Below are 13,233 nucleotides of genomic sequence, written 5' to 3' on the forward strand. Positions count from 1 at the left end.
ATTTAGGAACTGGAAATTCAGGTTCAGAAGTTACTTGTGAAATCAAGTAGGTCAATGGACTAGGTTTCTAAAAATTTTTCTCATCATTATGCTTTCAAATATTAGGCACAGTAAGAATGACTAAAGGAAATATGCAATCATATAAGTATAGAAATCTATTCTTCTTAGAACAGTGAAAATGATAAAACAAAAAGCAAAGATATATTTGAATAGAATTAAATCCATTTCCCACTAAATGCTTGGGGAAATGGAAAAATAAAATGATAGCAAAAATCATGGGACTTGATCCCCTCCTGGAACCAATTGCTTTAGGTTGTATTAATTCAGAAACCTTCTAAATTTGTTGGCTGTTCACTTCGCAACTCAACTAATAATTAGGAATCATACAATCATAACTAAGAACTTCTAAGGGCACCTGGGTGACTCAGTCGGTTGGGCGCTGGACTCTTGGTTTCACTCAGGTCATGATCTCAGGGTCCTGGGATCAAGCCCCCACGTGAAGCTCCCCACTCAGAGTAGAGTCTGCTTGAAGATTCTGTCCCTCTACCCCTCCCTCCACTTGCACGTGCATCCACACACACACATTCTCTCTCCCTCTCTCAAATAAGTAAATAAATCTTAAAAAAAAAAAAAAAGGAAACGAAAGAGACAAAGAAAAGAACTTCAGGGGGGTGCTGGGTGGCTCAGTTGGTTAAGCATCCAACTCTTGATACTCTTGATTTCAGCTAAGGTCATAATCTCAGGGTTGTGAGATCGAGGCCAAAAACCAGCTCCACACTGAGCTTGGAGCCTGCTTAAGATTCTCTCTTCCTCTCCCTCTGCCCCTCCCTGGCTCATGCTTGCTCTCTCTCAATCTCTCTCTCAAATAAAAAAATTAAAAAAATTCTGGGGGCGCCTGGGTGGCTCAGTCGGTTAAGCGTCTGCCTTCAGTTCGGGCTGTGATCTCAGGGGCCTGGGATAGAGCCCCACATTAGGCTCCCTGCTCAGTGGGGAGTCTGCTTCTCCCACTCCCTCTGCCCCTCCCCCCGCTTGCACTCTCTCTCCCTCTTAAAAACTTCTAAAAATAAATAAATTTTAAAAAATTCTCTAGAAAGAACTTCTAGGAAAGCTGAGAACTAACGACATACTATGGTTTGAGTACTTCTACTTTAAGGACTTTTCCTTTACCATCAGGATTTTATATTATGCTCTTCTGGAATTTAAGAAAACAAAGCAGATTTGCAAGCTAAGATGGCAGCATATGGACCCTATGCTTGCCTATCCCTAGAACACAACTGGATAACTATCAAATCATTCTGAATACCCATAAAATGGACCTGAGAACTGACAGAATAAACTGTATAACTAGAGGGAGAGAAGAAGCCACATCGAGGAAGCTAGAATTTAAATAAAAATGTGGGGGGAAGAGATAAGAGAAAAGAGAAGAGAAGAGAAGGGAAAGAAAAGGAAAAGAGAAGAAAGTGGATGAGATGCAATAAAAAATACAAATCACTCCATTTTAAAATGGGCAAAGGATTTGAATACACATTTCTGTAAAGATGATGTACACACGGCCAATAAGCACATAAAAAGATACTCAACATCATTAGCCATTAGGGAAAGGCAAATCAAAACCACAGTGAGATACTTCACACCCGTTAGGATGGCTAAAATTTTTAAAAAATTTAAAGAGAAAATAACTAGTGCTGGCAAAGATGTGGAGAAATCAGAACCCTATACACTGGAAAGGTACAATAGTTTAGCAGATCTTTAAAACATCAAACATAGACCATAGAGACCTCATCTTCCAGGGCATAGGCTCTGCTTCCCTATTTTCCAATCTCCAGAAATGGAACTCTTGTCACACTTGTTCAAAACCCAAGGTCTCAGGGCCTCCTACTTCCTAACCAAATCTTACTTTGCAATATCCCTTGATTTTCCATTTCCAACCACCTTTAATTTCCATTCCAAGAGACTCCACCCACTCTTCCAAGCAGGCTCTTACCACTTTCAGCTAGAATACTTCATTTCCTAATTCTAACTTCACTTTCTCCATTCCCACTCTCCTCCTACCCTTGCTATTCCATACTACACACTGTTGAATTACTCTGCCTAAAACACCAAGGAACAAGCAAGATAAAACATCCCAAAATAAAATACGATTAGCCATAATGTATTTTATGGTTTCCAATGCCCAAAAGCATCCTTATACAAATCTGGATTCTGTTACTCTTTTGGTAAAATAAGCATAGGAGAACAGGCTAAAATAAACTCATTGTGGCTCCCAGTGGCATTCCAAGTAAGAAACTCAACTGAAACCAATCCTGCTGGGGCACCTGGGTGGCTCAGTTGGCTGAGTGTCTGCCTTCGGCTCAGGTCAAGATCCCAGGATGCTGGGATCGAGCCCTGCACTGGGCACCCTGCTCAGCAGAGAGTCTGCTTCTCCCTCTCCCTCTGCCTCTCCTACCCACTTGTGCTCTCTCTCAAATGATAAATCTTAAAAAAAAAAAAAAAAAAAAAGGCACCTGGATGGCTCAGTCAGTTAAGCATCCAACACAATCTCATCTCAGGTTTGTAAGTTCAATCCCCTCATTGGGATCCACAAAAAAAAAAAAATAGTTTGAATCCATCATCCTAAGATTCAAAGGCAAGAGAATTATAAGCCATATAACTTAATATAAATATAAAACATATATAACTATATCCCTCCTGAGACACACACACACACACACACACACACACACACTCCATGTTATGATGTGAAATCCATCTTCCCGAGGGAGGTTGCCTCAACTATGTGATTTCCCTTCTCCATCTTCACTCTCTCCTTGTTCTTCTCATTAGATAGGTTCAAACTCCCTCTCATCTTCCAAAAACAAATAAAAACAAACAATCCCAACCTGGTTCGATTCTGCCTTGTCTTCTCTTCATAGCCAACTTTTCTTACACCTCCTCCTCACTTCCCACTTTCTCCACGTGACTGCATTCTGGCTTCTGCCCAAATAATTTTATTGAAATTGCTCCTACAAGTCACTAATGACCTCTAACTACCAAACCCAATAGGATTTTTCTATTCTTACCTCACTTGTCCTTTCTGGACTTCCAACATCCCTGACCACTCAATTCCTTCTTAAATTTCCCATCTCTTGGCTTTCTGCAATACTAATCACCCAGTTTTACCCCTGACTCTCTGACCTCTCTTCCTCAGAATTTATCATGAGCTCCAAAGCTCTAAAGCTTCTGGGCTTGATCTCCCTTTTCACTCTATGCTCCCCCTCCATCCCCCACCCCTCATCGTGATACTGATTATCTGCAAATCTTTTATGTCCAACTCAGACTTTTCTCCCACAGTCCTGCTCCAACTAGCTATGAACCACTAAGGCTGTCCCACTGGAACCTCAGACTCAGTGTATCACAAATTGACTTTATAATCTTTCCCTTCAACTTCCTCTTCCTCTTTATATTCCTTGGTAGCTGTGCAGTTACCCCAAAACTGAGATAAAGAATCATCACAAGGCTCCTCCTTCTTTTTTACTCTCTCTCCACAGTCACCAAACCTCAACTACATAGCTCCCTTCAAGATTCTCTTTACTGTTCTTGCCATCCAAACTTTCCTCTCCATTGTCACTATTACTGCCTTAAGTCAGGCTCTCAGCACCTCTTGCCAAGATGACCACAGCAGCTTCCCAGCTAGTTTTCTGCCTCCTACACCAGTCATTCTTCATATGATGGCTAAAGCAATTGTGTTACAAATCAAATCCGAAAAATCTTTTACTCTTCAATGGCTCCTCCACAGCTTCCAAAATCAGAGTTAAACTCCTCAGCACACAAATCCCTTCATGACTGGCCCTACAGTCTCTCCAGCATTATCTCCTCCCATTCCCCAACCTCTCTCCAGCCATACTGAGTTGTTATTCTGGCAGCTTCCCACATGGTTCTACTTGTTTCACACCCGCATGCCTATTGAGCACTTGGAAAACAATACACAAAAACCCATAAAACAATACTGTTTATGGAGATATGTATTCGAGCTTTTAGAACAGACAGGAAGGAAATTTTATCATAGTGGTTCACTGTTGGGTAAAGGGTGGGGGTGGAAAGAGAGGCCTAGGAAGTGAAAAAGGGGCCCTAAACTTCGTTTATAATGTCTTCTTTCTCCCTTCCTTAGCTTTTTTAACCTAAAGCAATTATCAAAAAACACTGATATCAGTTAACGTTGGGTGGTAGACTCATGGGTAGCTATACTATTATCAAAACCTTCCTGCATTTAATATTTTCAAAGAGAAGTACATGAAAACCCACACTCAAATGCCTTTAAAAGAAAGGAAACCTCTAACTTTAAAATTCTGTCCTACTGTGATCATGTAACACTTTTCAAGAGAGGCAAATTAAAATTTCTTAATTTGAGGGGTGCCTGGATGGCTCAGTAGGTTAAGCTGTCGACTCTTGATTTTGGCTCAGGTCATGATCTCAGGGTCCTGGGATCTAGCCCCAAGTCAGCGCCATGCTCAGCCAAGAGTCTGCTTGAGGATCTCTCTCCCTCTCCCTTTGCCCCTCCATTCATATGCACAAGCTCGCTCTCCCTCTCTAAAATAAATCTTAAAAAAATATATTAAAAAATTCATAATTTGACAGAAATGCACTTAATCAAGCCAAGTGCAGAGCTGCCAACTTGCATGTATACCCATAATATAAAACCCATGCAACTGGCGTAAGAAATACAAAAAATAATCTGTATCTTTACAGACTATGCTTTAATTTCAAGAAATGTATAATACAAAATTCTAGAAAGTGAAACATTCAAGGAAAATGACTAATTCAGGTAGCTAGGACTCAGAGTTTACTGTGTTTAATTTTGTTTATTTTTCCATGACACTGAGTCATGCCAAAGAACCCTGAAAGACAAATTGAGAGACATAATATTTATTGTGTTGCTATGGTTTCCAGACTAACAAAATCATTACTCAATTTCTTAACAACTTCCCTTTAGTAGAAAAATCTCAGGTACCATTTTTCTTAATTAGATCTTACAATGTAATTATGGTTAACTACTTTTTTAAAAAGCTTTTCGTAGTTGAAAACCAACTATATAAATTCTGAGTACAAATACCTGTATGTATTCGATAAAAATCTAAGAACTTTAAGCCATTTTCTTCTGATGTCAAAAAACTGTATCTTCCTTTTACTCAGAGACCTTTTGATAGCAAAATATTCTTTTGGAATGAGAGAGGAAATTTAAGATTATAGACTATATTACTCAGGTCTGAATACAAGCTAATAAATAGACAGCTCAGGAGAACTGAAATTCTGGATCTGCAGTGACATATCTAACCAGAGGGGAAAATGTGAATCATAGTTCTCATAGAAATACTTTGGGGGAAGAAAAAGGGTGTTGCCAATAACGTCTTCACATTTAGGTTACTGATATTGTGCTATTTGAATTTTTTTCTCCAAGTTCCTCTAAGTCCCAGGAATGGTGAAAATTATGACAACTGAATGCTACACCAGATATTTTTCAGTCACACTCACACAAACTCAGTCCTGTTAATTCTGGTTAGAACAACAAATCAAGGAAAAGCAAGATACTCAGAGCAACGCTGGCCATCACAGAGCCTGAGCTCTGACTTAGTTCTAGGGGTGAACGGGGAAAAAAATGGACAAAGGTCTGCATGCAATGGGAATTGGCTGAATTCATGCACTAATGCCACTGGAAGGAATTCTAAATGACCAAAAACAACAATATAGATTTACCCTTTCAAAGGATTTGTCTAATAAAGACAGTAAGCACAAAGGGGGAGAATTTTTTTTTAACCAGGGAGAAATTTAAACAGTCACTTTTCATAACTCTAAAAAATTAATTTACATTTCATAATTTTTATAAATTTTTGTGTACCACCATTGAGAACACGCAAAAGCATTTTAAATAAGAGTCATTATGCCTCCTGTGGAGTTAGCTTTCCAGACAAATCTGATTTGCACAGAACAATCTGAACCGAGCACAAAAGGATGACCAAAAAAGTGTCAGAATTAAGAAAGACTCAAGATTGACCTTGAAGTCCTGGAGCGGCCTTAGGACTCAGCCTGAGGAGTGATTATTTTCAACTCTACACTTCCTCCTTAGACAAATTTCATCCAGACTCACGATTTCAATTACCTTCTACATGCTCACAGGTCTCAATGTTTATCTACAGCCCAGACCTCTCCTTAGAGTTCTTGATCCATATCCGCAAACTGCCTCTTCAGTCTCTTCTTAGATGCCTCACAGGCACCTTAAATACAACACATACCACGTTAAGTCCATGGTCCTCCCTCTCCAAGACTCCTTCCCACTCAAATGATCCCTACCACCACCCAGACGCACAATCCAAACTTTCCCCTCTCTACTACTCAAACACAACCACTCACTGAGCATCAACTACTTACTTCTCCGTTCCAACCATCTCTTACCATCCCCACTGCCGTCCCTCTGGGCCAGGCCCCCACTGCCTCTGAAAGTCTCACAACTCATCTCCCCATATCCACTAATATCCTTTCTGATATAGATATACTCTCCAATCTGCACTGAAGTCATCCTTTTAAGGCACAGATCTGATCATGTCATACCCCTACACAAAACCCTTCACAATATTTTTCCACTGTTCTTCGGACACAGACCCAAATCCTAAATACACTCTTTAAGAACCTGTAATAGGGTTCTCAGCTACTGACTATTTGGGTCAGATAATTCTTTGTTGTGGAGGGCTGTCCTGGGCATTGTAGGATGTGTATGAGTATCCCTGGTCTCTACCCACAAACACCAGTAGCAACACCCCTCCTCCTGTTAGGACAGACAAAAATATCTCCACACATTACCAAATGTCCTGTAGGGGACAAAATCACCCTCGGTTGAGAACCACTGGCTTATGTGATCTGGCTCCTGCCTACCCCCTGGCTACTCCCCTCCTTGCTGTGCATGTTAGTGTTAACAGTACCTCAGAGGAGGCACAATCGTTTACAAGCAGAGGAGCCTAAGTGCAAATTTCAGCCTTACCTTTCTAGCTATGTGACCTTGGGCAAGTTACTTCACTTCTCCATGCCCTGCATTCATAATCAATAAAATAAAGAACTTAGGACAGTGACTGGTACGTAATATGAGCTCAGTAATCAGTACGTTAGCTGTTGTTATTATTCCTCGAATTCTCCATACTCTTTCAGGCTCAAAAGCTTGTCGCGCATTCTTCCCTCTGACTGGAAAGCTCTTTCCCACATCTGACAACTCTTTCCCCTCAATAATTCCATTCATCCTTCAGAACTCAGCTGAAAGGGCTCAGGGAAGCCTTCCCAAAGCCCCCAAACATGTCAAGTCCCCTATCACACACTTTTTAATAAAATCATTTACTGTCCACTCAAAGCGCTTAACACAGTTGTAAATAGATTACTGTATTTCCTCAATTCTGAAAATGCCACTGTGACATACACTGACAATCATAGCTTTCAAGACAGAAATTACCATGTTAAATGTAGACATTAATTTTAAAGAAAAAAAGGAACTGAAAATTGAACTAGTCCATTCTGTAATTCTTTGTTTAATGTCTATTTCCCCCTATAGAAAGTAAGCTCCATGAGGGCAAGGACTATGTTAGACCTGTCCACTGTCTATCCCTCACATCTGACACAGCACTTGCGGAGGACAGATGCTCAAAAAACATTTATTGAATGAATGACATTCAAAATTTGTGCATTTTTTAAAAACTCTATTCCTTTTTCTTTCTTTTGCTTTTTTAGGGCTTCGCATCCAGCATGGAGCCCAATAAAGGACTTGAACTCATGACCCTGAGATCAAGACCTGAGCTGAGATCAATTATTGTGATTATGGTAATTCTTTACATTTTCAAAAACTGCTACCAAGTTTTTTTATCCTTAATTTGCCATGCCCTAAAAATGAATAAATTACTCAGGTAAAATAGTGAGATAACTATGAGATCATCACTTCTACCAAGCTATCATGGTTATCGTTCCATAAAACAATAACACTGGACAGTATCTTTTAAACTAAGCACAATTCTTGCCTTTGCATCCTTCTGTTCAGGCTGCTAATACATAATCAAAACCTGCAAACTTCTGGTTCTCACTACTAGATGCCTGGGATGGCTGTTATTTCCATAGGCAGCAAAATGAAATCCAACCAAGCATCCATCAACAGATAAATGGATAAACAACATGTAATATATACATACGGTGGAAAAGTATTCAGCCTTAAAAAAGGAATGAAGTTATTTGAAGGAGGGGAAAGGAATGAAATTCTGATACACCCTACAACACGGATGAATCTTGAAGTCATTATGCTAAGTGAAAAAGAGCCAGATACAAAAGGAAAAATACTGTATAATTCCACTTATATGGAATATTCAGAATTAGACAAATTCATAGAGACATAAAGTTTATTAAAGGTTTACCAGGATCTGGAAGAAGGGGAATGGGGAGTTATTACTTAATGGTTACAGAGTTTATCTCTGGGGTAATGAAAAGGTTTTAGAAATAGACAGTGGTGATGGTTGCACAACATTGTAAATGCAATGAATGCCATTGAATTGTAGTCTGCAAATAGTTAAAATGGCAAATTTTGTTATACGTTATAATCACAACTTAAAAAAAAATCAATACTGTAAAATACCAAAAACCATTGAATTATACATTCCAAGTGGATGAAATATATCTCAATAAAGCTATTTTGAAAAATGAAATCTGGGGGTGCCTGGGTGGTTCAAAATGTCCAACTCTTGTTTTGGCTCAGGTCATAACAACAGGCTCCATGACATCAGTCTACTTGAGGATTCTCTCTCCCTCTCCTCTGCCCCTCCCCCCACTCATGCACTCACTCTCAATAAATCTTTTTTTAAAAAAAAGAATTCTGAAAGTCCTAGCAGCCACAAATGTCAAAAAGCCGTAAAAGCTTCCTTTCTTCTTTATTACAAGTAGGTGTATGCACCCAATATCTACATGTACATTCTGCTCAACAACAAAAGTCTCTGAACACTCCATTTGCTAAACTCTTAACTCCTATAAAAGATTATCAATTTCTATGCTTGTCATTGATCCTTTAGATCTCAGAGAACTGCGCATTATGAGCATGAATCTCTTTGGGTCCTGGATCTCAAGGGAACTCAAAGAATTTTAGAGCTAAAAGGACTTTTAGATCATAAGGTCCAAAAATAAGCAACATTCTGATAACTTCCATTTGGAGAGATGTGCATGGAACATGTTTTCTTCATATCTGCAGCTCTAAAACAAGGAGAACAGTTATATTCCAGGCTTCTGTGATGCCTTAAGAAGACTGTTTGCTATCCCTTCAAAAGGCTTAATTTCTTTTTCTGGGAACACTCACCATAATATTTGCCAAACTAACTGCAGTAAGGGGGCATAAGTAGCTTTCATGCTACCCTCATCTTTCTCCTTTGGAGAGCTAGCTGCCTAAGGGTTCCCAGTTTGATACACGCTGTGCTTTCAGGTAAGTTTTCACTTAAAGTCAACCCTCTAATTGCATTTCCCCCAAACCTGTGGAACAATCAAAGCCAAACAAGCAAGGGAAAAAAGAAAAAAAAAAGCATGTGAATTGGTCCTCTGACACCCGAGAGGACTTGCTGGTGACCCCTTCTGACACTGCTCCTCTGAGCTCTTCAAAGAGCTATGACAGCCCATGCTCCCCGCACAGAGCAGCAACACGACTACAGACAGGACGGGGCTTCTAAATCCATCCACATTCCTGACTTCATCAGAGCAGTCTTCAAACATCCAAACATCTTTTTAAAATGTACACAGGTCTTACAAAATGAAGACTTCTGTAGATGGGTGGTGATAATGGTTGCACAACAATGTGAATGTACTTAAGGCCACAGAATCCTATAGTTGTAAAAATGGGTAAGATAAGTTTTATGTTATGTATGTTTTACCACAATGTACTCAGTTCCATATTTTAGCATGCAAATTATCCAGTTTGCAGAATATGTTTATGCCTTTTCTTTCTTTTCCTCCTCATTCCCTCTAGTTCCCTGACTTGTGGCCAACTGAGGAGCAAAGAAACCTGAGCAAATAGTATGCAGGAGGAAAAAGAGGTTATTTTTCTTTATTTGTGGCATTCCCTATCTCAAAAAACAATTTGAAGTGAGAAAAGACAAATTAAACTGTTGAGATTTAACAATTAAAAAGGGGGTATTAAGCTACTTGTCCTTTTTAATCATTAAGGGGGTTCTGTTCATTCTGGTTTCAGGCATGTTTTTTGTGAAAGGGATGATCATATGGGAGAAAATAAGGATTGGGGTGATCTGCAAATGTCAACCATGTAATGTATGAATGCACAACTGAGAATTAGCTATGAAAACTTTAAAGGAAAAAAAAGAATCACAAGAAATATATGAAGGAATTATTAAAACTGCTAAACCTAGTTCCTCTAAAATTTTCAAACTCTACATCACACATTAGGCACTCATACAAATAAAAATCTTGAATCTTAATAGAAACTGACCCTTTCATATTGAAGGTTAAGCTGAGCCTTTTGACCAGGTTATTAAGAGTCGGCACATTCATATTCAGAGCTCTGAAAATAGAAATAAAAACTAAAAATACTGGCCTTTTAAATCCTTTTATAATAATAACTTTTATTATTATACAATAACTTATTAATAACTGTATTAAACTAAGTTATTTCATAGCAAAATAATAACGTACAAGGAGGAAAACAACCTGTAGGTATAAAAAACAGACCATCCAGGATAGGATCTTCTCTGTATTTTGTTTTGGGTTCTTTTTTTGTTTTTGTTGTTGTTGTTGTTGTTGTTTTCTTCTCCGCATTTTGGTTCATGGTTCCCAAATCTGAATGGCCATCAAGATCCCCCAGGAAGAAGTGTGTCTGTGTGTATGTGTGCATGCATGGGTGCACATGCACTTAAATACAGGTTTCTGAGCTCAACCCCCACAGATTCTGATTTAGCAAGTACAAGTAAAGCCTGGGACTCTGTACACTAAAAAGGTTCCCTGAGGGAGTCTAGTGATCAACCATGTTTTAGAACACCTATCTTAATAAATTTCTTTTTTAAAAAAGACGATTTTACCTCTACTCTCACTTTTAATTCTGACTTATTACTAGGCAACAAAATAGCCCACTGCAAACCTAACACTATGATAAAGGTTTACATGCTTTGTGTCCTTTAATCATCACAACAGCCCTGTAATACAGGAAGACAATATTATTCCCATTTTACAGATGAGGAAACTGAAGTCCATAGTAGTTACTTAACAAAATTACTCAAGAAGCAACTAGTAGAGGCAGGATTCAAAGCCACACTTAGAACTCTCCAAAGCCTGTCTCTTCTGGAAGCAGTATGGTACAGTAGAATAAACAATGGCTTTAAGTAGCTGATTTTGAGCCTCAGCTCTGGTATCTTTTAGACATTTATCTCTCAGTTTTGTCTGTTTCCTCATCTGTAAATAAGGTTAATAATAATATCTATCCTTCCTAACTCACAAGGTTGTTGTGAGAATCAAGATGTGCAAGCACCTTCAAAATCATGAATAGTTACCAAAAAAGAAACTATTAATGGGGGAGTTGGAGACTACTGAGAAACAGCACAACACAGCAAGTAGTTAAATGCTCAGACCTTAGAGCCAGACTTCACGTGTTTGAACCCAAGCTCTGCTATTTTCTGGCTGTGTGACCTTAGGAAAGATACTTTAACTCTTCTGTGCAAACGTTTCTTCGTTAAATCGGAGATAATAAAACCAATCTCAGAATTTTGTGAAGATTAAATGAATTAGGGGCGCCTGGGTGGCTCAGTCGGTAAGCGTCTGCCTTCGGCTCAGGTCATGATCCCAGAGTCCTGGGATCGAGCCCCGCATCCAGCTCCCTGCTCCGCGGGAAGTCTGCTTCTCCCTCTCCCACTCCCCCTGCTTGTGTTCCCTCTCTCGCTGTGTCTCTCTCTGTCAAATAAATAAATAAAATCTTAAAAAAAAAGATTAAATGAATTAATGCAACTTAAATGCATAGAAGTGTTTGTCACATAGAAAGCACTCAAGTGTTAAATGTTTAGAATGCATCCACTTTGCGAACAAAGCATGACAGATCCAAAAAAAGAGTTCAAATATTTAGTGACGGTACAATAAAGCCTAGAAGGTGCCAACATTTTCTCTCCTTATAGAAATCTGGGTAAATCCCTCAATTTGGGAAGTAAACATTTTGAGTAGTTTCAGTTTTCAAATAAAACTATGTGGCTTCTAAAATGCTTCATTTGTGCAAATACTTAAAATCCTTGTATCTCATTTTCACTTCATTTTAAAGAATCTTTTACCCCTTTATCTGAAAATATCTCGCTTGATTTTTTAAAGGTGATTTTGTTAAAGTATCACAAGCTTGCCAACAGTTATTAGACAACTTTTCTTTGCTTCAAACATCCTTCTGTGGAATTTGACTTCTAATTCAAAAGCTAACGGAGTAGCTTACCAGAGGAAAAAAATGTAACAATGAGCTGGGCCAAAAAGAGACTGTATAATATGTCAAAAGGAAATAGCACTAGTCCTAAATGATCTATTTACTAAGAATAACAAAGAGGAAGTGGTGAAGTACTAATCCTCACAAAAAGAATATAATTTAATAATGCTCTAACCAATTTTTGTACCAGATTGATTTATGCTCAGGTCTACAGATGCAGATAGACTCAGAGTCTGAAACAAAGTTGGCACCTCAATAAGAAATCACAGCTGGGAGTTATCTTAAACTTCCAATATGCAACAGGAAATGTTGCCAGTGATTCAATAGGTGACAACCCTTTCCATTTTTTTCTTTCTTCTGAGTTGTCAACAAACTGAAACAAAAATGCTCCAGAAGCTCTGGTACTAGCTGAAAGTTAAACATAAAAATTCCACTGCAGTATTTCAAAAAACAGCTAAAACAACTGAATCTGGGCAGACACCAAATAAAGACTGTTTCTATCAACATTTATACAGTGCCTCCTGGAATATGTTAACTGTATGGCCTACGAGTGTTTCTATAATATAGTTATCATATTTTCCACATTCTAATCACCTTAAGTTTCAATACTGAAGATTCATTATAAATTTCAAAACATTACAGGTACCTCAAAGTAATCCACAAAAAATGAAAAATTTTAGATGAGAAACAGATATCCAAATAAAGAGATGGTAACTATATTCTATTCTAATACAGTATTTAGAGGCCATATATAACATCTTATTCACAGTAAGCATTCTGAAACCAGCTCAGTG

The 13,233-nt window shown here is 38.5% G+C and overlaps 1 protein-coding gene across 12 annotated transcripts in view; it reads right to left on the minus strand.

Annotated features, from left to right (window-relative positions):
• LRRFIP2 (LRR binding FLII interacting protein 2) overlaps positions 1 to 13,233 on the minus strand; it is a 107,185-nt gene that overhangs the window by 74,353 nt on the left and 19,599 nt on the right. The gene's annotated exons all lie outside the window — the stretch shown is intronic.

This window comes from Zalophus californianus, chromosome 1 (genome assembly GCF_009762305.2).
Source record: "Zalophus californianus isolate mZalCal1 chromosome 1, mZalCal1.pri.v2, whole genome shotgun sequence".
In the NCBI taxonomy this organism is placed as follows: Eukaryota; Metazoa; Chordata; class Mammalia; order Carnivora; family Otariidae; genus Zalophus; species Zalophus californianus.